We start from the raw sequence: 24345 nt of genomic DNA, 5'->3' as shown, positions 1-24345 counted from the left end.
CCATGAGGGCAATATGAGCTCCTGAGGTCAGGGACTTTGTCTATTGCTTTTACTTCTGCATTCCCAGTTCCTGGCACCGTGAGCAACATACATTAAGTGCTTATTATGTTTTGCTAAATTAATTAATGGATCAAGACCTAGATAAAGAAATAGAAAGTACTATAGTTTTCCATAAACTTGTACAACTTCCAAAGATTAGGTGTATAATTGATCTTAAAGATTATCTGGCCCACATTCTTATTCTTTAATAGATGAGAAGACTGGTCAAGGAAGAAAGCTGCAGGTCATATATGGATTGCCAACCTCTGGTATGGAATGTTCCTCTCAATATTCATTTCATATTTTAACACTTACCAAAAAAATGGCCTCTTAATTAAAAAGCACTATATACATAATTCTAGCTATATCTTGCCTCATAAAAATATATAGCATCCATCATTCTGAATATGGGAATGTTGAAAAGTCACATGGCCATTTTCTCTTCTTGCTTATAAGCAAGAGTCTTTAAGAATATCCCAGCATATCAGCGGTCCAGTTCACCCAAGGCCTGCTGGGTTGAACAATTCCACATCTCATTCTCCTTCCCCACCCATTATAGTCATTTTCCAGTTAAATGTATAGTATAGTACCAACTTTTTAATATAAATTAGATGGTATTCACCAGGTAATATTATAATCTATTTACAGTTGGTCCTAAAATAAACCAGTTGTCTGAGTAGTTGGGAGAAAGACCTAGTTACTTCACTTCTATCCCTAGGGGCTGCTTGCTGTCTTGGCAATGGAACATTCTTCTGGTTGAACGGGGAACCCAAGGAGAGGTTGCTGGCTTGTACTGAACAGACTCTACAAGGATGCTTCATCCTTCCCTTCTGGAACCTGGCTGTGTTTTCACCAGATTCTGAATTTTCATTCCAAAGAGCTTCATTATTTCCACATAGTTCCCACTGGTCACAGACAGATGGGGGCAATAAAGATATAATCCCACCGACAGCAGCAAATACCACAGTTCCTGCTGAATTCCAATCCTGAGAGCCAGAGTCCAAACACCCTGTGACCAGCTGGGAATTTTCTCTAAGCTATCATGAATCCCCAACATCCATAATTTCCTCGTGGAGACAGATGTAAAAACTGTATGCCACGTTGGTTCCATCTTGCAAGGCAGCATGTACAAGCATAATTACTGCTTTTCTCAGAGCCATTCTAAGGGATTAAAGAAGAGGGAGGAAGATGGCAGTCAATGTGCCTCACAAATGTTTGGGTGATGTTTTGAAATGGCCATTGCTAATGAATTCCTGCTGCTTTCTTTTTCCTATTTTTGTAGCAACTTTATTGAGATATAATTCTCACAACATAATCATTCAAAGTGTATGATTCAATGGCTTTTAGCATATTCCTGACATTGTACAACCATCACTACAATCAACTTTAGAGCTTTTTAATCACTCCCCCAAAAGAAAAGATGAATCCTTTTAGCGGTCAAACCCCAATCTCCCCAACCTCCTCCCTTCCCTACTCTATGTAATCACTAAACTACATATTTCTAGATTTGTCTATTACAGACATTTCATATAAATGAAATCATACAACCTGTGGTCTTTTATACTAGCTTCTTCCATTTAGCATACTATTTTCCAAGTTTATCCACATTGTAGCATGTATTAGTGCTTCATATCTTTTTACTGATGAATAATATTCCATTTCAGGGATATACCACATTTGATGGATCCATACATTCATTTATCTATGGATTAAATTTATCTGGTACATTGATGTATATGTTTTTGTAACTGCCAGGGTTTTCTGAAAGCAGCTGAACTATTTTACTTTCTCATTTATATGAGCGTTCCAATTTCTCTATGTCTTTTCCTATACATTATCTTCTCTCTCTATCCTGCTCTCCCTCTCTCTCTCTCTCTCTTTTAATTATAGCCAGCCTAGTAGGTGTAAAGTAATACCCTACAGAGTTTTGGTTTGTATTTCCTTGGTGAATGGTGATGTTGAGCATCTTTTCAAGTGTTTATTGGCCGTTCCCACATTTTCTTTGGAGCAATGTCTATCGAGATTCCTTGGTTCTTTTAAAATTGGGTTATTTGTCTTTTTATTAGTGAATTGTAAGGGCTAATTACAACTGTTGCTTTCTTGCTAATGATTTTAGATTGCCATTCAGAAAGTTAAGTGTATATTTCAGTTTACTTTGATTCATATTTTTGTATAATTGACACCAAAGAATAAAAGTATTTCTGTAAAATCCTTCTCATCGCCCACAATTTCACAGATTTTCATGGGTATGTCCATATGTGTATCACACACTGAAACCCATGTATGGCCATTGCTTATATTAGTAAACGAGCAAGGCTTTGGATGAATGGCCCACTTGTCTTTAATCCAAAGTGTAGAAAACTTCAGAGCCTTGGTCAGCAAACTGCGGCTCGAGAGCCACATGGAGCTCTTTGGACCCTTGAGTGTGGCTCTTCCACAAAATACCACAGCCTGGGTGAGTCTATTTTGAAGAAGTGGAGTTAGAAGAAGTTTATGTTTTAAAAATTTGGCTCTCAAAATAAATGTCAATCTTTGTAGTGTTGATATTTGGCTCTGTTGACTAATGAGTTCGCCGACCTCTGCCTTAGAGCTCTAGAGAACCAATTTAATTGCCCACTATTTAGTACTGAGGCACGTTTGAAGTTATACGTATTTGAAATTGGTTCAGTAAAAAAGTAGAATAAAACATCATAGCACATAGGGAGTGCTCATCAACTGTTGATGGAAGGAATAGAATGGGAGGTGTTTGCGAGGTGTGATGTTTTAAGTGGTTGGCTTTTTTGGTTTAGAAAAGTAGATGAAGGGGTAGAACTATTTCCTTCTTGATCAGAGAACTGTTGACCTTCTGAAGCCAGAGCCAATAATACTTATTCCTTGATAGTCCTGAATGTGTTTCTTTCTGCCTTTGGATATGGAGAGGTGCTCATTTGCAGATTGATTGCCCTATCTACAATGAGTTTAATCCCCAATGTAGGTCATAGCATAGTTTATCTGGTTCTGGGAAGAAAGATCTAAGTCGGATATGATTATCAGACTTACTGCTTATTCAAAATCTAGACGGATGTTTAAAAAGTACTTATCCAACAGTTAATCCCACTGCCCTTGCTGTTAGCATTTACACTATAAAGATTAACTACATCCTGCACGTTTCCTTTGTTACTACTCAAGGTTGCCTGCTCATTGGTCCATTTTTGGTCAGATGCAATTATAAGTAATAAAAAGGGACAGGATTTTAATTTCTACAACATATCATCGCTTAATTGTGGGCAAGTCACTTAAATTCTTTGAGTCTCAGTTTCTTCTTCCATAGATTTGAGATGCTCAATATAACATGCTTTATTCCTCTCTTCCGGGATTGTGGTAACTATTAATTGAGATAACATGGGAGAGCACTTCGCAAAATGCTAAACTCAAAACAAATATTAGTTGTAGTTCTTATTGTTTGGTAACCTCAAATCAACCCATTAGTTGATTATTCTTCCTCTTCCTCCTCCTCCTCCTCCTCTGCTGCGGCGGCTTCTTCTTCTTCTTCTTCTTCTTCTTCTTCTTCTTCTTCTTCTTCTTCTTCTCTTCCTCCTCCTCCTCCTCCTCCTCCTCCTTCTCCTCCTCCTCCTCTTTCCACCTCTTCTTTTTCCCCTGTCCTCTCTTTTTCTTCATAGCTCTTGTTAATGTGACATTTGAAAAGAATTTGTAACAAATTACTGAAATAAAATTTGAAGATAAACAGCTGAGTTCCCCCCACCCCTTTTTGAGTCTTTTCTGCTAACACAGAACATAGAAGAATTTGAGGGGAGGGGGGATTGGTCCTGAGGGTAAATAGATATCACTTTTGTTGATGGTGGCAACATGGAAACTTGCCAGAAATAAGAGATTGCCCTAATTTATTCCACTTGAAATGCCACAGGCATTGAATGACCACAGAGACAATATTTTCCAGGAAATGAAAACCACTAATGGGCACTATTTTAGTAATTTCAAATACTTTCATGGTAAACACCTGCTCCTTATGGAAACATATTACATGTTGATGTTTACCCATTTATATTTGTATGCTGCTGAGCCATCTGACAGCACTCACTAAATAATAAATAATGATAATAATAATCCTCATCCAAAAATCTTCAGGAGGGGGAAAAAAAAGATGGCATATCCTGTAAAAATTAGATCTGGCTCTTTAAATTGAAGGCATGCCATTAGAGAAGATAATCCATTTATTTCTGATTCAAAGAAAATGCCATTTTAAAAATTAAAATAATAACAATAGTTAATGCCCTTTACGGCCCACAATAAAAGAATGAGGACAGGGGTTATATGTGTCCTCTGTGGTTATATTCTTCAGCACACGTAGTATATATTCAATAAGTATTTGTTATATGGATAAAGTATATGGCCATCCCAAATCAGCAATGGTCCCAAAGGGTTGCAAAATTATAGACCCTAATACTTCGACCTTTTTTTCTCTCTCTCTAAGTTCAAGCAATCCTAAAGACTTCCTTGAGCTTAACTGATCAGACAATACAAATTGGAGGCAGTGACTTGGGAGTTTAAATGTCTTTGAAAGAAAGTTTAGTTTTCAAATATTCATGGGCTGCTGAGATCAGTGTACACCTGCGTCTCAGCAAATTGAAGAAAGAGCTAAATAGGATCAAGGAAAGTAAGTGTATGAGGAACAAGGGGGCTTAACTACTTCTTCATAATGACTTCAGGGTTTACTGCACCGAGCCAGGTGCAGAATTTCCTGAACTCCCTACATCGATTCTGCCCCTGAGCCTTGCAAGGTGTTATTAGTGGATTCCTTATTCACCTCGGTGATTTTAATATCAGCTAATGCATTCTTTCCGGCAACTTCTCATTCTGACTCCTTTTTTCTTTTCCTCCTTGGGAACTCTGATGACTGGGTTTCTCCCCCTCCACCCAACAATTCTTCCAGAGGCTCTCGGGAGATGCTCATGCATATGCATCTTTGCAAAGATGACAAGACTAAATTAAAGCTTTGGGGTGAGGGCTATTTTCTCACATCCCTGCCAGGCAGACTGCTCCTTGACACCAGAGGGGGTATCGCGGCAGTCTAAGCTCTAACTCCTAAGTGTCTCCATTGCCTGGTACCAGACTTTCTAATAAAAAGACGTTGCCCCTTAAAAGCGCTGCTCACTAAGAGATTTATTGACAATCCAATATGGCGCCTTCCCTTTTAAGCAAAAGCCAGAATAGAGTAATGAAAGAAAAGGGCAATGTGAGCGAGGAGATTAAAAACAGCTGGGACCCTGCTAGGCTGAGAGTAAATGAAAGAAACACCACTCTGTGAGCCAAGGCACATTATCAATTGCCCTATTGCACTGGGTGGGGCACTCATAATTGATGAGCATCTGGAATACGACGGGGCTATTTATTTACATGACTGAGCACAGGGACCGATTCCTGTAACTTCAGTGACCCCAAAGCCTTCCTGGAAACAGGCAGGCTTCTGTGGACAGCTTGATATTACTCAAAGAGAGGGCCTCGCACCCTTTCCGATAAAGACATAAAGATGGGGTGCAGAGACCACACGGCTAAGGAAGCCAGTCCACTAGCAATGACTGGCCTTGAGTGTGTCATCTGCTCCACGTCAGCAGGCTGCTACAAATGTGCTGTCTTGATTCAACAGGGTGAGGCGTTTCCCACACAGGAAGATGGAACCCATCACCAGCACCACCTTTTGTACTCACTACAAACAACACGGCATTTTAGCACAAGGATTTTCCTCTACTAGTGTACCTCTGTCCTTCTCAGCATCCCCATACCCTCAGGGTGTATTGCATCCTTTGCTTCTTGCTCTGGGAAATTTGCAAGGGTTTGACAGGCCCTGACAGGTTTGGCTCAGTGGATAGAGTGTTGGCCTGCAGACTGAAGGGTCCCAGGTTCTATTTCGGTCAAGGGCTTGTACCTTGATTGTGGGCACATCCCCAGTGGGAGGTGTACAGGAGGCAGCTGATTGATGTTTCTAACTCTCTATCCCTCTTCCTTCCTCTCTATAAAAAACCAATACTATATATATATATATATATATATATATATATATATATATATATATTTTTTTTAAAGAAAGGATTTGAGAGGCATAAATAAAGCATCATTTTACTTCTAGAGGGACACTTTGTCCTTAATCTAGGAAAGGATCAGCTCTTGGGAAAAGATTATTAAACCTTAATATGCTCACTCATTAAAGGCAGAAACCATGTCATTTCAGTTCTGCACCAAATTCAGCACATGGCACCTGCCTAATCAATGTGACCATCAGAATGCTGAGCCTGCTGCGTGGACTCATTGCCACACCTCGCTGCTTCTCGGAGGTGACTGAGGTCCGGAAAGGCCAAGATAATGAGCCATTCACTGCAATTAACTGGGAATGACTAAGCCAGGAGCCACCCAGGTATTTAGGTTGGTCATGGAACTCTTCTCTCCAGAAGGAAGACAAACAGCGTTGATGGCAGTGAATTGCAGTCAATAGCCACGTTGCTTGCTGAGTGCATTGATTCAGCGGGAGTCTGAGACCCAGCCTCTGATTCACCTGCTCTCCCTCAAGTGTCCCTGAGTGATTAATTTACTGCTCCCTTGTTTAATGGGGCAAGCTTGATCTGAATGGGAGGGCTCCCAAATCGGCATTTAGTCAAAGAACAAGGTAGGAAGGGAGAAGAGAGGTATCTTTGCTGGGAAGTTCAGAAAAATAGAAAAGGCGATCCAGACAGTACAGTCTTTTTCATGCACAGCTGCCAGGCATACATCAAAAGCACAATTATCAACCCCGATAGATGACCAATTTTTAAGTGACCCCCCCCCCCAGCCACACATTTTATCCAAGCAGAAAAAGAAATAAAATTGGCATTTGAAGACTTTCCTGAAATACACAAAAAATTCACCCGAGCATCCCTTCCAAAATGAGGTCCAAAGAATTGTGTCTCATTCAATGATCTATAGATCCATGGCTGTCGTGACACTGTTTCAAACCCTATTCCATTGTGTTACACTACAGGTTTTTGCATAGTAACTTCAAAACGAAGATGTTTTAAATTACAATGTGTGTGTGTGTGTGTGTGTGTGTGTGTGTGTGTGTGACTATTTACTATATTTACATACATAATTTTAAGAGCATTGTTAAAAAAAAAAAAAAAAAGTTCACTGCCCTAACTGCTTTGGCTCATTGCCCTGCAGACTCCAGGGTCCCAGGTTCAATTTCCGTCAAGGGCATGTACATTGGTTGTGGGCACATACCCAGTGGGTTGCATCCAGGAGGAAGCTGATCAATGTTTCTCATCGATGTTTCTAACTCTCCCTCCCTCTCCCTTCCTTTCTGTAAAAAAGAAAATCAATAATATATATATATATATATATATATATATATATATATATATATTTTTTTTTTTTTTTAAAGGTTCATTGTTCATTGCCTTAACCAGACCCTTGAAACTCCATTCACCTAGTGATGGAAACCCAACAGTGCAGAAGACAGAAAAACAGCTAGCTAAACAAACTTAACTCTCTCCCTCTCAAGACAACCAAGAGGAGAATACATGGTATAGCTATTTCAAGCTGATTTCCAGAAATCTCAGCTTTACCTCCACATTTTCATCTTGAAAGGCCCAAGCTGCTCTCAATTACAGATTTGAATCTTTAGTGCTTTAGCAATACTTTGTTCTAATGTTTAATTAATGCAAACCACCAATGCATTAATAAAACATTAGAACAAGGTATTGCTAGTTTTGTAGTTTCTTATCTTGTCTTTTTTGAGATTAAAAAAAAAAATTATCTTCAAGTCTACTGGAGTGGAGTCTCCAAGAAGGCTAAGTTCATATATTTCCTGTTTAACATGAAATCCCCACATTAGTAAGAAATCTAACACCCAATAGACACTCAAAACATAGTTCTGAAATTAAAGAAGAAAGTGAATCCATCTTTACGCTGATTCTAGACAGCAATCTACAAAGATGAGTTAACAGCCTGGATGCAACCTATCTTTTCAGCCTCCTTCATGCTACAGCCCAGCCCATGCCCTGCCACCCTCCACCCATCATCCCTCAGATAAGCTCCATTTGCCCCCAGCTTGTTCACATGCTCCCACCCGTGTGGAGGTCCTCTGGCCTACCTATTTTTTATTTTTAAATATATTTTATTGATTTTTTATTTTATTTTTTATTTTATTTTTTATTTATTTATTTATTTATTTTTACAGAGAGGAAGGGAGAGGGACAGAAAGTTAGAAACATCGATGAGACATCAGCTGTCTCCTGCACACCCCCTACTGGGGATGTGCCCACAATCAAGGTATATGCCCTTGAGCGGAATCAAACCTGGGACCCTTCAGTCTGCAGGCCGACACTCTATCCACTGAGCCAAACCAATTAGGGCAGACCTACCTACTTTTCACGAACCAGTTCAAGGACCATCTCTCAGAAATCAGCCGTGACAGCTGTGAGAAAAGCCCTCCTTCCCCTGTACCCTCACACAGTCCTGTGCCTGTCACAGGTATCCTGGCTGGCACACCTGTTTAGGGTTGCCAGTCTCCCTCAAGAAGGGGGCCATGGCTTATTTGGAGGAACAAGAAGAGCAATTTTATAAACTCTCATTATATAACCTCAGTTTGTTGTTGTTATCTCTTGTTTTTAAGTCTCAATGGTTTGTTTGTCTTTCATTACAAAAAACGATGGGGGGAAATGCCAAGTAGACAAAGCAAAATCTCTACCCTCACCAATTTCATTTATTTAGAGGAAGCCACCTGTATCAAATGTTGTGTTCTTTTAAGGGGTATTTTTCTGTACATACAATTACTCAAAAAAATCTCTGGGCTGTGGCATGCACTTAGGCATACATATATGGATATAGATATAATGCGATGCTTTAAAAACAAGTTTTTAAAAATATATTTTATTGATTTTTTTTTTTTTACAGAGAGGAAGAGGTGGGGGGAGAGTTAGAAACATCGATTAGAGAGAGAAACATCAAACAGCTGCCTCCTACACACCCCCTACTGGGGATGTGCCCCCAACCAAGGTACATGCCCTTGACTGGAATCGAACCTGGGACCCTTCTGTCTGTAGGCTGATGCTCTATCCGCTGAGCCAAACTGGTTAGGGCTAAAACAAGTCTTGAATATATGTATACCATATTGCTACTTATTCTTCCACTTTACCACATGTTCTGGATATCTCCCATGTCAGTGTATCTGGAAAACAATACTGCTTTACACGGTTGAATAGGTTTCCATAGCATGGCAGTATATTTCATGAAATCTCATTTACTTTGCATTCTAGGACTTAGCACAATGCTTTACACCTAATAAATGACTGTGTCCTACCTACATATTCAAGGCAGTTGAACATTTTGATGAATATTTTCTCTCCTTAGGCTCTCAGCTTTTCCTGAGATAAATCAGGTAACCAAGTTCTGATTCTAGCTTATCACAGGTAAGTAGGTAGGTAACATGTGAGCTGGATGTTGATACATAAAGAGGTGCATTATTCAGAAGACATGCAGTCCTAAACCCAGAGCAGGGTGCAGGAAAAACAAAGGAGAGGGGTTTGATGATGGAACCTGGAAAAGATGGGATTTTCTGGATTTCCCAAAAGCTGAGTTTGCGGAGCAGCAGGAGATGAGAAACTTGAAAGACTGAATTCATATGCCCTGTCTGCTGCTCAGAAAAGCCAGGTGCTCTATAAATCCATTCTTCCCAGGGACAAGAGAGGAAGTCTGACTCCGCACTGCCCTACCCCCTCACCCCAATCTCACCTCCCAGTATTTACCTGTGACACTCTTGAGTGGACATTCCAGTCACATATTGATTCAAGCAACATTGTTGACTATTTATTAATTACTATGCTACTGATAATATTCTGTGTTGGGAATCATAGCTGCCATCAAAACAAAGCCCTCATCTAACTGAATTGTATAACCCACCGGAATGGGCAGACAATACATAATCTACACTAATAAAAGAAAAAGATACAAATTGACCTTACCTTCGTCTCACCCACCAACCAATCAGGAGCAAGTATGCAAATTATCCCAACAAAGGTGGTGGGTAAATTAGCAAACACAGGTGACAAACAGCCAGGGTGGGGCATTCCTCACCGCCCCAACTGCTCTGGGCCTCTAGGTAGCACGGGAAAGTGGAAAGGTGACTCTGGGCCAAAGCAAAGGTGGTGCCAGCAGCCAGGGGAAGGAAGGCCCATTCTTGCACGAATCTTCATGCACCGGACCTCTAGTGTACATATAATACATAATGACTATGATTATATAGTGCTTCCTATGTGTCCATGCTGAGCACTGTGCAGTGAATTCATTCATGCTTTACCATAGGAACATCATGAGGTTCTACTGTTACCTAGGAGGTACTCTTACTAGTATGTTCCCAGGATACTAATGTAGAAACCAAGGCTAAAGAAAGAGGATAAATAAACTTGCTCGAGATCACAAAGCCAGGAGGTAACATCTCACGGACTTTGAAGTCAGGTCCAATACCAAACCTCATGCTTTCAGGGGTATACCTTCTGATCAAGTTACTCAGTCTCTCTGGACCTCGAGTTTGTTAATCTGTAAAACAGGATAATAATACCTTGCAGTGATGTGAGGGCAAAATGCACAGAGCACTAACCCAGACTTCCCCTCGTTCTAAAAGGAAGGGTGTGAGCTCCCTTTGCTGTGGTCTCCCCCCTCAGCCAGTCCCTTGGAGTGTCTATTTGGCCAAGAGTGAGTAGCTTTGCCTCATGGTGAGAGCCATGAGGAGCCTAGAAGTTGAGGAGTGAAGAGGGACATTGGGGCTCAGCTCAGAGCCTTTCTACATAGGACTTTTCTATCTCAAAATTCAGCCGACAGGTACTTGTAAATTATGTATATAAAGACCTGAAACTGGGAGATAAATTATCAGGAGGGGTAAATAATCAGCAATCTTGGCCCAGACCTGTCTGTGAACTGTAAAATTCTGACTTTGGGGAGGCCAAGTTAATGAGGCATTACCATAGCGATCTGTCAGGTTATGCGAAGTGCTTTTAAAAAAACATCATTTCTATTGATTTCAAGACAGTTTTAAAGGGTGCAATGGAAAAAGGAACTTCTTTCATCGTACCAGAGAGCTGGCATCATCAATTAGCGAGTATTTAAACTATGCAAAAATATATATTCTGGAAATCAAAGAACAAGACAGAATTAAGACAAGGTTATTCTCTGAATGCCAAAATTAAAAAAAAAAAACACTAATAAACTGGTCCTTTGACTTACCATGTAAATTGTTTATAAATCCAAATTTGAAAATTCTATATAGATTTTTCACCCCAGTGGGTAGCATTTTCCCAGCTCCTTAAGCCTAGCCTCACGTCTCACTTCTCTTTTTTTATTCTTCATAAAAAAAGAACCAGATTATCTGGCTTTTAAAGTATAAGATACACAGCAAATATTTATAAAGATGGATATTATGAAACCTGGGCACGAAGGAAGATGTACAGATCACTGGTGGTCTGATCCTTTACCCTCCCCCCACAGCCTGGTCTGGACCACACATGGTGGCCTTTATTGAACATCTGCAAAACCCTCACAAACGCAACAGAACTAGGCTTCCTGAAAAGCAACCTGAGCTTTGCAAAGGGCAGGGAAGTGGCAGGTTAGGTACCAAAGAGAACGCTCAATTCCCACCTTCCCCCACCGCCCCCAGCTCTGGTTTCTCAGAAGCGTGAACATCAGACTTCATTGCTTCATAGTGACCTTAAATTCATTTGGGATAAAGAAATATCACTCTTCGTATTATCCCTTGTGATTAAGAATCCCTGGAAGGTGCCATCTTGTGTACGTTATATTTTGTGTCGATAAACTTAGCAGGAAAAAAACACAGAGAGGAAAAGCAAAGCTTCTGGATTCCAGGAGACCCAAATTCAAATCCTGACTCTCTGAGATGGGACAGTGTGAGGGGAGATGAGGCCAGCCCTCTAGTGCAAATTCTGCCTCCGGATACACACGAGCTTTAAAATCTTGGACATGCCATCTATGCACATTGGATTTGCTTCACCTGTTTCCTGTCTGTGAAATGGATATTCCGGTAGGGTCATAAGGAATGAATAGGTAATACACACAGAGGATTTCAAATGCCACCCATTTAATAATTGTCCCTTTCCTCTGTAAACCAGGGATGGTGATAATGCTAGCCACACTCCATAAGGTTGTTTTAAGGTTTAAATGAGACAATACCCCAAAATCACATACCTTGGACCCTTGCTACTCCAACTAAAATACTCAGGGTGCAGTGAACTGTGGCTAGTGTCTTTGCCTGGAAGGTTAGGGGCGCTCAGGGTACTGTGTTTAGCCTTACACCAAGTTCCACATGTCTCTGCAGCAAGTCCCCTTATGTTCCAGAGGAAGCCATAAAAGTTTCAGTTCAAATAGAAGACTTTGATAGTCAATGAATTCAGAGGCTCTAAGTCAAACCACTGGCAATGGAATAACAACATGTAGAAGCTTCTCTTAATGATACTCCAGTTTAAAGGCCCTGGATGGCATAGGCTTGGTGCTAACTTTGGATCGGCCTGGATTTCCATGGCCTCTCTAGGCCTGAGCCTTTTCATCTATACAAAGGCAGATGTTGGGGAGGGTCAGTCAAACCAGATGACTCCCAAGATTCCTTCGCCTTCTGATGCTAACCATATGTTCACTCAAAGGAAATGATTGCTTAGCCAGCTCCTGGCTGTCAGAGGAAGAGGCACCATAGCTCTGAGGTGGGGTAGGTGCATTCTCAAGAGGCAATCTCCACAGAGAAAGACAGACTGTCAAATGAAATTTTGAGGCTCAGGCTTTTGGATGCATTGCTGTCACTACAATTACCCTTTAATATGAGAGAACCAGCTATCCCTACGTGCCCTCGCCTGTCATCACCCCCCCTCACTCCCAGCCACAGACCCTGCAGTATGCACCTCCTCCCAGCCATGTGTCTGCACTCATGCTGATCTTCTCTCTGGGAAAACATTTCCGTACCCTTCGCTGCTCTTAGGCTTCAGAAGTGCACCTTTTCGTATTCCTTAACAGCAGGATTTGCAAGTACTGACTATCCCAGAAAAACATTGATGTGAAGGATGCTATGCGATGAAAAAAGAATGTCTAGCTGAAACTGGTTTGGCTCAGTGGATAGAGCTTCGGCCTGTGGACTGAAGGGTCCTGGATTCAAATCCGGTCAAGGGCATGTGCCTTGGTGGCAGGCACATCCCCAGTGAAGGGTGTGCAGGAGGCAGCTGATCAATGTTTCTCTCTCATAGATGTTTCTAACTCTCTATCCCTCCCCCTTCCTCTCTGTAAAAATCAATAAAATATATATTTTTAAAATGCCTAAATCAATGACCTTCTCCAGGATCAAAGGAATATATTAAGGGCCGGAACAGGTTATAGTTCAGAGTATGGGATTCCCCATTCCCTGTAAGTTATGCCACCTCCTACTCCCTGTTCTAACAGCTCATAAGGCAGCCTGCTTTAACATCTCCCATTGGTGTCTAAGAACCAAACCTACTCAGTCTTGGAAAAATGCATATTTATATGGGAACAAAAACAATAAATAAAAAGCTACCCGAAAAGCTATCCTAAATCCTCTGCAGTTGACTGCTTCCCATCATAAATTTTATTGATCAAGAATGGCTTTCTTAAGCCCTCCCTCTCTTCCCCTCAATCAATGCCAGGCCCTTAATATGCATTCTCAAAGCACTGTGCTCCCCTATTCATCATATCACTTAATTAAAGCTGTAATGAAACACTTATTGGTGGTAATTATTTGTTTAATATCTATTTTCTTCTTTGATTGATTAAAAGCAATATGAGCAGAAGGACTGTGTGAGCATGTTTACCCCTAGAATCCCCGCATCCTGTGTGATTCTGGCAATGGAACAGATGCCCAGAAATTGTATGTCCATTGAATGATGATCAAATGATACAATTTTTCAGAATCGAGAGGTTTAAGAATGAAAGGCTCACATCCCACATAAGAAAAGGTACACCTGTCAGCTCAGCTGCCCTCACGCCACCTTAGGTTTGAAAATAGAAATCTGGGTGTTTGTACTCTGAAATAGTTTCACAAATAGCACACTTACCCAAAAATGCATTAGGGCAAATACTATCCATTTGAATTTAAAAGCCATGATATCATTCTTCAGAGGGAATCTACTAGTGGAATATGGGACATTATATTCTAGATGGTATTTTGCTTTTGATGTTTCCCTCTTCCCCACCAGATCAAGAATCTGTTAGAAGAATATTGCTCACCAGTTCTGCAATTGTCCTACGCCTATCATGGTGCATTGCAGAGGATAACAGACTTGAAAGAAGTCTTTGTTGAATGAATGAATGAATGAATGGACAAATGGGGGATGAATAAATGATCCAAAGATACCTAAAGAGGAAAACTACAAAGGTGAGCCCAGACTGTAAAGCAGAAGTAAGTTAGCCATTAATGCCTTCATGTTCAGTGTGGAGAAACAGAATATGTGTTTCTAACAGAGTTCCCACCTCTATTTATTATTAATAAATGGCTTCCATAATAAACATGACTTTTCTCAGAAACCTACTAGATTTTCAAGGGAAGCAACAGCTGTGATGAATTGGGGAGAGAGAAAAATATATAGCAGCTCTCCCCGTAGCAGGTGCCTCTCAATTTAGTTTAAGTATGCATGGACACACACACACACACACACACACACACACACACACACACACGAGCGCTGCAGCAACAATCCATAGAGCCTCTCTCCTGACAGAGGAAGGCACCTCGTGGAGCCAGCCTGTCACTCATCATTTCGCTCCTGATGGGGAAATGAAGTCCATTTCCAAGCAACTGGGAGCACAGAGTAATTGGGCTCTCCCAAGTCTTTCCACCTAATTATCTCAAGTTGTACCTATTTTTTTAAATTATTAACTCTTAGCAGTTGATGGACAGAACCTGCAAAAATGAAGGCCATGGACAGGATGATAAAGAAGATGCAGTGGCCATCCCTTGCTCTCCTCCTTGTCCTCTCCCTCCCCACCCAGCTTCTCTGTACTCTCTGCTTCCTTCCAGGTGTGCCCCGGGGTAGGATCACAGCTCTACTCTTTTTTAAAAAGATATAGATTTTATTGATTTGTTACAGAGAGGAGGGGAGAGGAATAGAAAGCTAGAAACATCGATGAGAGAGAAACATCAACAAGCTGCCTCCCGCATACGCCTTACTGGGGATATGCCCGCAACCAAGGTACATGCCCTTGACTGGAATCGAACCTGGGACCTTTCAGTCAGCAGGCCGATGCTCTACCACTGAGCAAAACCGGTTTTGGTCACATCTCTACTCTTACTGGCACAGCAGAGAACCATGGACCAGCTTCCTTCTGCTGGCTGCTGCCTGCATTCTCTCCTTGGGAACTTCCCTGGAGATATTTCATTGTGATGTGGGCTGCTTTGGCTGGACCCCCTGCCTTTCTGAGCAGAGCCCTGGAAACTGAGCTCAAAGGCACATGTCCTCCTTGCTGCCTTCTTCATCCCCGGCCCATCAGCAGGGAAGTGGCCAAAGAAGTGGTTTTGCAGGAGTCGGGAATTCCTACATGTATCACTATTTCTTTTTTTTTTCTTTTTTAAAATATATTTTATTGATTTTTTACAGGGAGGAAGAGAGAGGGATAGAGAGTTAGAAACACCGATGAGAGAGAATCATCAATCAGCTGCCTCTTGCACACCCCATACTGGGGATGTGCCCGCAACCAAGGTACATGCCCTTGACTGGAATCGAACCTGGGACCCTTCAGCCTGTAGGCTGACGCTTTATCCTCTGAGCCAAACCGGTTTTGGCACTATTTCTTTTTCTTTGACAGCAATTATGAGAGTGGAAAAGACCATTTTCTTGTGAAAATAAACCTGAACCTTAACTCGGAAAGACTAGAATTCAAATTCCATGTCTATAACTTCCTAGACAAATCATCTTAGTGAGTTTCATTCACGTCTCTCAACTTGCCTTATTGAATATGCCACTTTCATGAGGGTTAAATGACATGCTTGGGATAGAGCAAATACACAGCAAGAATAATTTAGGTCTCTTTAGGCCTGTCTGTGTCCTCTTGTATCTTTTCCCTCTCCCAAAGCCGTGTGTGTGTGTGTGTGTGTGTGTGTGTGTGTGTGTATGTGATGAGTATATACACATTCTCATCATCTATGGTAAAAAAAAAAAAAAAAAAAAAAAAAAAAAAAATTCTAAGAGCTTAAACTACATCTGTGTACTTTCTGTGGTGTATGTATAAATACATGTACTTATTTTAATGCGGTTATAATTATTACTGAATTGTAGCTTTTAATGGGGAGATCATTAGGGACATTTAAATCTGACTGCATTTAGCTTCCATTGAGACTCCGAAATTATTTTGTCCAAATGTTCTGGGTTCTGAAAAAAAAAAAAAGTCAAATTGTGTTTGTCTCCAATCGTCTTCCTTGATTTTTCCAGACTGATATTTTAAGGCAAATTTAATCCGCATCGTTCATACTCATTTACACTTAAATTATACAACTGGAGCTTTTAACAGCCATTTAATGTCCCAGACACCTTTTGAGCTTTTAAAGTGAGCTCCTAAAAGCCTTTTCCATCTCCTCCACCCTCGTCTCATCAGCTGAAGAGGTTGCATTTTGCTCCGAGTCAACAAATTGAATGCTGAAACTTGGGGTTATTTTTCCTCCAGGTTTATGACCTATGAATGTAAAGTGACTTTCCGATGTGACATAACTAATTCTCCCTTCCAGATGAACCAATAAAGGGTGCGTGGCACGTGGCACGTGACACGTCTCATGAACGGCTCTGTCGCCCGCCAAAGAGGCAATCCGTGGCCTCCTGGTTGGGGACCCAGAGCACATACATAGATAATTACAAAACCTCAGACTCCTGTGACATTCCTCATCTGGAAATTGTGAGGCTGCCTTTAGAATGGCATCAGCATGTATCTTTAAACTTGCTGTAGACACAAAAAATATCCGGTTATATATTGACGTATTTCTCCCTTTTTACAGGTAGGAAAGGCCACTCTAAAGCAGAGAGCCAAGGCTCCTTCCCCCAGGCTCATGGTCCTCTGAAGCGCAAAGAAGTTTAAGAGAAGGTTGTGTTGCTGAAACCAGTTTGGCTCAGTGGATAGAGCATCGGCCTATGGACTCAGGGGTCCCAGGTTTGATTCTGGTCAAGGGCATGTACCTTGGTTGCGGGGCACATCCACAGTAGGGGGTGTGCAGAAGGCAGCTGATCTGATGTTTCTAGCTCTCTATCCCTCTCTCTTCCTCTCTGTAAAAAATCAATAAAATATATTTTTTTAAAAAAAAGAAAGAAAAGGTAGTATTTTGAGTGTGTGCACGTGTGTGTGTGCACATGTGTGTGTGTGTGTGTGTGTGTGTGTGAGAGAGAGAGAGAGAGAGAGAGAGAGAGAGAGAGAGAGAGAGAGAGAGGGAAGCAGGAACAGATGCACAGTGGCAGAGAGGCAGAGTGAGAGAGAAGAGATGGAGGACTTAAGAAATGCACAAACACCCATCTCTCTGGAATTCCAAGGTTACTGAGAGCCGGGGCTGGACTCTCACAAATTCTAGTCACTATTTTTAGCAAGACAACTCTCCATGCTACTGCTGTGCAGTGAGCACTGCCCTTACAGGTACGGCATCGTGGCCACTTCAGATTAAGTTCACATGCTTGCCTTGCTCCTAATTCCCTTCACCCCCAATCTCTGCACTAGGGTGCCCATGCATTATTCCCAGGGCCCACCGCCACCTGTCTTCATAACCGCAGATTGGCGAAGAGAGAGAACTATTGGAAATGTCCCAGGGAACATGGGAAGATGGGAGAGTGATCTATCTGGAAGGAAGCTGGAACAGGCAAGGCAGGCAGGGGCTGAATGGCATCAAGCGTCTCCTTTGATCCCTGAAAGGAGCTAAGCCCAGAGGACTGCCAGGCTGGCAGGCCCTGCCTGAGCCCTGAGCCCCCAGGGCTGCCTCTGCTCCTCCCAGCACCGCCACCCCGCTGCCACCAAGAGGGCAGCTAGAGCCAGTGTTCCAGATCGCTGCCTTTTCCTAATAAGACTTTGCACAAACTGCTAAATGAAGAAGCTGCCTGCCCGGGTGAGTTCAATCCCAGCCCCATTTCAGTTTACCCATTTCCTCAGCGTGTAATCTCAGCTCCTCACTATCTGATTCTGATGAATAGAGGCCATGGGCAGGGGAGGGGAGAGGGGGAAGTAGAGGGGGGCACAGGGTGCAGGTAACACAGAGTCATAGAGTACCACCCTCAGCAGGCACCGTCTGCAAAGTCCTGGAATACGTGCATTCCTGCTGCAGGAGGATGTCAGAAAGCATGTCCTGCAGGCCTCACCTGACACTTGTATTCGCCCTCTGACCTTCCTGTCTCTAAAGAGGCATCGCCACGACAGGGACTCCCTCCCTCCAGAGACCACTTTCCCAGGAAGTTCTCCTTCCCGCCCTGGTGACATTCGCCTCCTCGAAACGGTTTCACGGGCTATCACCTGCGCCCTTGTTGTAAACCCCAACAGGGAATTCCTCCGATGAATCCCCCAGCTGTGGGATATAAATGAGTCATTCTGGCAAGAGAAGCAACTGGTTTGAAATATTTTTTTTTTAAAGCAACCCCCTTAGGAGCCCTTCAGATGGGACCTAATGGATGGGTTTGTTTGGATGCCTCAAATGCAAATGCCACAGTCTCTGTGCTGATTCCCACCCCCTGCCCATCACTCTTCATTCTCTCTTCTTGCCATGGATAGAATCTGGGCCGACCACCTGGCACCAACCTTAGGACTCTCCAGACCCCCTAAACATCCTCATCCGATGGTTACCACCTGTTCCTATGCTTTAAAATACTTTAAGCTCAAGGTGGGCACCCAGACTGATCCAGGGAAGGACACTCACCAGGTTGTGCCCAGAGGAGCGAGTGAGTAGTGGTCGCTTCCCCAGCCCAGCCTAGCAGTTGCCAGCAGCACCAGGGAGTGTTGGCCTGGGTGGAGGGTGCTGGGCCAGCTGGCTGCTGTGGTCCCGATGAGAGGGTCAGTGCCTTTTACATTTTCCTGTTCAGTGAAGCCCTCTCCCAGCTTCTCCCCGGGGAGATGAGCAAGGGCAAACCAATCCCTCTGCACCTCCAGCCTTTCTGGCAGGGCTGTAAGAGCTTTCCTGCCCCGGCTGACTCCTCTCAAGGCCCAGCTCCTGCAAAGGGGGGGCTCGCTGAAGCCCCGCGGCTGGGCTGGCTGTGTCCTCTGCATTCTTACATTTTATTTCATTTCCTTTTCAGTTGAAAAGAAATCACAAAGAAGTGCAGGATTGGTAAAAACCAAATTGGAACCAAGTTAAGAAGCAGCAATTAAAAACCAATCCAGGCCCTGACTGGGTTGCTCAGTTGACTGGAGTGTCGACCAGATATACCAAGTTTGCAGGTTCGATCTCCGGTCAGGGCACCAGGGCACATACAAGAAGCAACCAATGAAAGCTTACATGAGTGGAACACAAATTGATGGATGCCTCTCTCTTTCACAAAATCGATCAATTAAAAAAAAATCAATGCAGAAGTATGATGCTGATGATTACTGAATGCAAATAAAAATAGAATTAGCATCACTATGCTATGCTGTCTGCACCAACAGACATGCCTTCCTTCCATTGACATAACCATCCTCCTTCCCTTTCTCATAAATGCCCATTGCATTTGTTTTCATAGAGAAAGACTATTTGGGTTTGGGTATTTCCTCCTTCTGTTGTTGGTGTTGTTGTTGTTGTTATTGTTGTTGTTCTTCCTCTTCTTCTTCTTGTTCTTCTTCTTCTCTTCTTCTATTCTTCTTTTTCTCCTCCTCCTCCTCTCCTCTTCCTCCTCCTCTTCTCTTCCTCCTCTTTCTCCTTCTCTTCCTCCTCTTTCTCCTTCTTCTTCTCCTCCTCCTCCTCCTTGATCTCAAATAAATGCTTGCTGCCTTTCACTTTGAAAATGCCTTTTTATTTTTAGGTTAACACCATAGATAGGGTCTGAGGAGGTAAGTAGTGTTATAATTCATCTTATGAGCAAGTATAACGGAGGAAGAAAGGTGGTTTCTCTCAATTTGTTTCTATATCTAGCTACATGCTACCACAAGATAGCTAGTGCACACCCCACAAATCTTGGCCGATGGCGAAAGTGACAACTTATGGTTCTTAGAGGCGTCCGCATATTGGTAGCAACACCAGGCCAGGTGGTTCCCCTGGGAGAACTCTCAAGACAAATGGAAAGCATGCCAGCCGGGAGGGGCCAATGGCTTCTTTATTTGTTTCCCCGTTTTGTCTGAGAGGAGCAGCACTCCGGGTATCTAATGTTGAGTGTGAATCACATGGAGCTGGTACATGGAGCTTGCTGGACGCATCAGCTAAGTGCATGGGAAACCGAATGGAGGGATGGGCACAGGCATGCCAGGCTCCTGCTGCTCTTCTGAAGAAGCTTCTTCAGCCCACCCAGTGGCCACAGCTGCCTCCACCAGGACCTCTGGGAGAGGCGGGGAAGGCGTGTGGTGTCCCAAGGAGTCAGGAATCAGAACTTGAAAGCTGACATTGACCGTCCTGTGTCTCCCGGGCACGAAGCAGGCAGGAGATGCAAGTCGCTGTTGGGGAGCGTCAGAGGGGCAAATCCGATGTCTTCTGTCTGCCTGAGGCTCTTCTGATTCCAGGTCTTAAAATTACGCAGGTTCCCCACTTCAACCACCATTTAGTTCTTATCCCCATTTACAAATCACCTCCATTTAAAAATATATATATATATATATATTTTTTTTTTTTGTCTGAGAGGAGCAGCACTCCGGGTATCTAATGTTGAATGTGAATCACATGGAGCTGGTACATGGAGCTTGCTGGACGCATCAGCTAAGTGCATGGGAAACCGAATGGAGGGATGGGCACAGGCATGCCAGGCTCCTGCTGCTATATATATATAATAATAATAATAATAATAATATATATGTTAATATATAATCAATAATATATATATATAATATATATATATATATATATTATTGATTTTTTACAAAGAGGAAGAGAGAGGGATAGAGAGTTAAACACATTGATGAGAGAGAATCATCGATCAGCTGCCTCTTGCACACCCCCTACTGGGGATATGGCCGCAACCCAGGTACATGCCCTTGACCGGAATCAAACACGGGACCCCTCAGTCTGCAGGCCGAAGCTCTATGCACTCGCTCTATCCACTGAGCCAAACCGGTTTCGGCAATCACCTCCATTTTTAAGCTCTAAACTCCAGGCACCTCCAGAGGGCCCACTCCTGTCCGGGTCTGTTGATGAACTGTCCAAATTCCCTAGGCCTCCCTGGTGAGTCACAGATGTGCAAGCGGACAGAACTAACCTCAGGATTATATGCCCCCTTCCCCCCCCCCCCTTTTTTTGGCGGAAATGAGAATCTAAAATCTTTCGGCAACCATCATTATGGCCTGAACTCCTTTCCTTTTTTAGATCCCAAACATTTTATAATGCTCAGAGGCCTTCTCAAAGGCAGCCACTGTCCCGGTCATGGTGGTCCCTGAGACACTCAGCGATGGTTTGACCATTTATTATGGTCGAACCTTTGGTGAGTAAGACTCCATCCATGGCCCCTCAGCAGCTCGGGTCACAGCGCATGATGGCACCATGATGAAGTGATAGCTCTTAGAAGGAAATGAAATTCCTGTTTGCAGAACACCAAGTGGGAGCCAGATGACACCTCTAAGGAAAGCTGGGTCCCCAAGATAGCTCAGCTTCCTGCTCTCCAGCCCCTTCTATAGCACCGTAAAATCAACCTGTCCACCACGGGCCAGCGGTGTGCGCTGAGCAAAGTCACTTGCTCTAAGACTCAGTTTCCTCTCTAGAACACAGAGGAATGCTAGAGTTTAAGGTGTGAATCGGGCAGTACCTATCCACGTACCACCAGCACAGTACTTCTCTCAGTGGGCAAGCAGGAGACTGAGTCTCAGGATGATGCCTGACCCCTGGGCCACAGCACCCATATCTGAAGCCCACACAGGTGCAGGGTTCAGGCAGCCCCCCTCTGAGTCCTAAGGCACCCATATGGGGAGGCACCAGGTCTGCCTGCAGGCCATTCTGAGGCGTGAAGGGAATTAAGCTGAGTGTGCGTGACTGCACAGAGAATGCTGTGTTATCCAGAACACCGTTTTTACACTTTGGCTAATGAGTTTTGACCTGTGTGGATTTGGCCTCCTAATTACCCAACTCAAATTTCCTGTTAGCCCATCAGAGCGAGGCTGTGAGCTCAGCCATGCCTGGGGCCTCAGTGAGGAGAACAGACACCAGGGATGAAGGAAAGTATAATAGCACTATTCTCTTCTGAACGACTTCAGTGGTGAGCGGACCTGCTTTCTCTTTCCATTTGTCAACACCAGCTCTGTTTACTTCGCCCCCACCTGCACTGCCCAAGGTCACGGCCACTCAGGCCAGACTTCAGAGCCACCCAGGGTGTGCCCTGCAGTCACCCCGAGCCAGCAGCAGCGGCAGGTCCAGGCAGTTTCTGGGTTGTGGGTGAGCAGGTCTGAGGTGCCCAGACAGGGAAGGTGTCACCTGTGCTAATTCAGAGACCTCTGAAGGACCAAGTGGCCACATAAAGGTGAGCCATTTAATAGGCACAGAGGCCACAGATAAAGGGGGAAATTAAGGCAGAGGACTCAGAGGTGTGGGCTGTGGTAGGAGCACGGGCTGGGCTCCCGTGATGGGAGGCAGGGATGCTGGAAGAGCCAGGCTCTGGGTACCTATGGCAGGGGTGGCCCACTATTTCTGTGACCCCGTGTCCCTGATGACCTGCTGCTTGGGCTGGAGCATCCGGTTCCTCTCTAGGGGCAGACACACCCCTCAAGGAAGAGCATCTGAGCCCCAGACACGGCCTCCGTTAGTTTTGAGGCTGTAAACCCCGCAGGCAGGCGATGGTAAGCCGAGGCGGGGCCCAGTTTGAACACAGCCATGCAGCTCTGGCTGGCCTCTCGCATGTTAAATGATGTAGCTGTCTCCATCTATTATTCAGCATAATTTATTTTGGACATTTGCATCAGCGGTTTATATACCAAATAAACCAGATGCCAAGAGGGGGAGGAGAGGATGGAAATGGACACGAGTGAAGGGGTGAGGAAGGGAGCGACAGCAGCAGGCATCGGATGCCCCATCATTCATCAAGCGCGGGCTGCGCAGTGACAGGAGGAGACGGAAGGGCAGGTTGGAAAGCACCAGAATGATAAGAGCGCCTGAGGAGCCCAGCCGGGGTCCTATCCTCCTGAACTCTGGGCATTTGGCTTTTGCTTGGGAAATACGAAATTGTCCACTTCCTTTGAAACTACTGTACAAGCATCCCAGCAAAGGGCAGCATTCTGCCAGAGAGCGGGGGCAATGGCGCCCCCAGTGGTGTGGGGAGAGAATGCATCTCAGCCCCTGTCCTCAGAAAGCCCAGACCAGGCGGATTCTGGAGGACATTCTGGATGCTCCAGGGCCCGCTGAGTGAGTTCAGTGGCATAACCTTTATCTTTGATCACCGTTATCCTTGATCACCGCCTGGTGCTGGTGCAACAACAGCATTAGGTGTAAGAATGACTCCAGGTGCCCGTCGCTTTGTGCAGACAAGTCTTCATCACTAGTCCTGGATGCTGAGGAGAAGGAGCCAGAGGGATGGGACTGGGGTGGGAAGGAAGGGCCAAAGCATGCCTCTCACGCCCCAGGCAATCGGAGTATTTGGTAGAAATGATAAAGCAGCCACTGCGGTTTTGTTCTGTGTCTTCTTCCTTGTTTCCTTTTCCTGTCCAAAGCCTCTGATCCTTCTTCCCATTCATGTCTTACAGCAGAGAGAACCCTGGGGGAGGGAGGGTGCCGAATGGAGAAAACTACAGAGACGGGGTCACAGGGAGGAAATGGCGCCTGGGGAGCATTCGGGGGGAATAAATGAGGGTGATTTTCCAGCGGAATCAATGAAAGGTTTTGTTTTGTGCTTCTGAAACCTTCAGGGGATGATAGCAGACAGTTATGAAGTACAAGTTTTTCTGTAGCAGGAAGAAAGATGCTTCCCTTGTTTAAAAAAAAAAATGCAGCTGAAACCGGTTTGGCTCAATGGATAGAGCGTCGGCCTACAGACTGAAGGGTCCCAGGTTCGATTCTGGTCAAGGGCATGTACCTTGGTTGGGTGCACATCCCCAGTAGGGGGTGTGCAGGAGGCAGCTGGTCGATGTTTCTCTCTCATTGATGTTTCTGGCTCTCTATCCCTCTCTCTTCCTCTCTGTAAAAAATCAATAAAAAATATATATTTTAAAAATGCGTTTCCA

At 43.8% G+C, this 24345-nt stretch overlaps 1 protein-coding gene and 1 long non-coding RNA gene across 2 annotated transcripts in view; one reads left to right on the top strand and one right to left on the bottom strand.

The window, feature by feature from the left end:
- OPCML (opioid binding protein/cell adhesion molecule like) overlaps nucleotides 1-24345 on the bottom strand; it is a 764421-nt gene that overhangs the window by 520660 nt on the left and 219416 nt on the right. The gene's annotated exons all lie outside the window — the stretch shown is intronic.
- Nucleotides 10138-24066, top strand: LOC123652837. The gene is made up of 3 exons (XR_006742341.1): nucleotides 10138-10273; nucleotides 20050-20056; nucleotides 24056-24066. It is a non-coding gene; the product is annotated as an uncharacterized LOC123652837 (long non-coding RNA).

This window comes from Pipistrellus kuhlii, unplaced genomic scaffold, assembly GCF_014108245.1.
Source record: "Pipistrellus kuhlii isolate mPipKuh1 unplaced genomic scaffold, mPipKuh1.p scaffold_m20_p_20, whole genome shotgun sequence".
In the NCBI taxonomy this organism is placed as follows: Eukaryota; Metazoa; Chordata; class Mammalia; order Chiroptera; family Vespertilionidae; genus Pipistrellus; species Pipistrellus kuhlii.
This window is presented reverse-complemented; position numbering and strand designations above follow the sequence as displayed.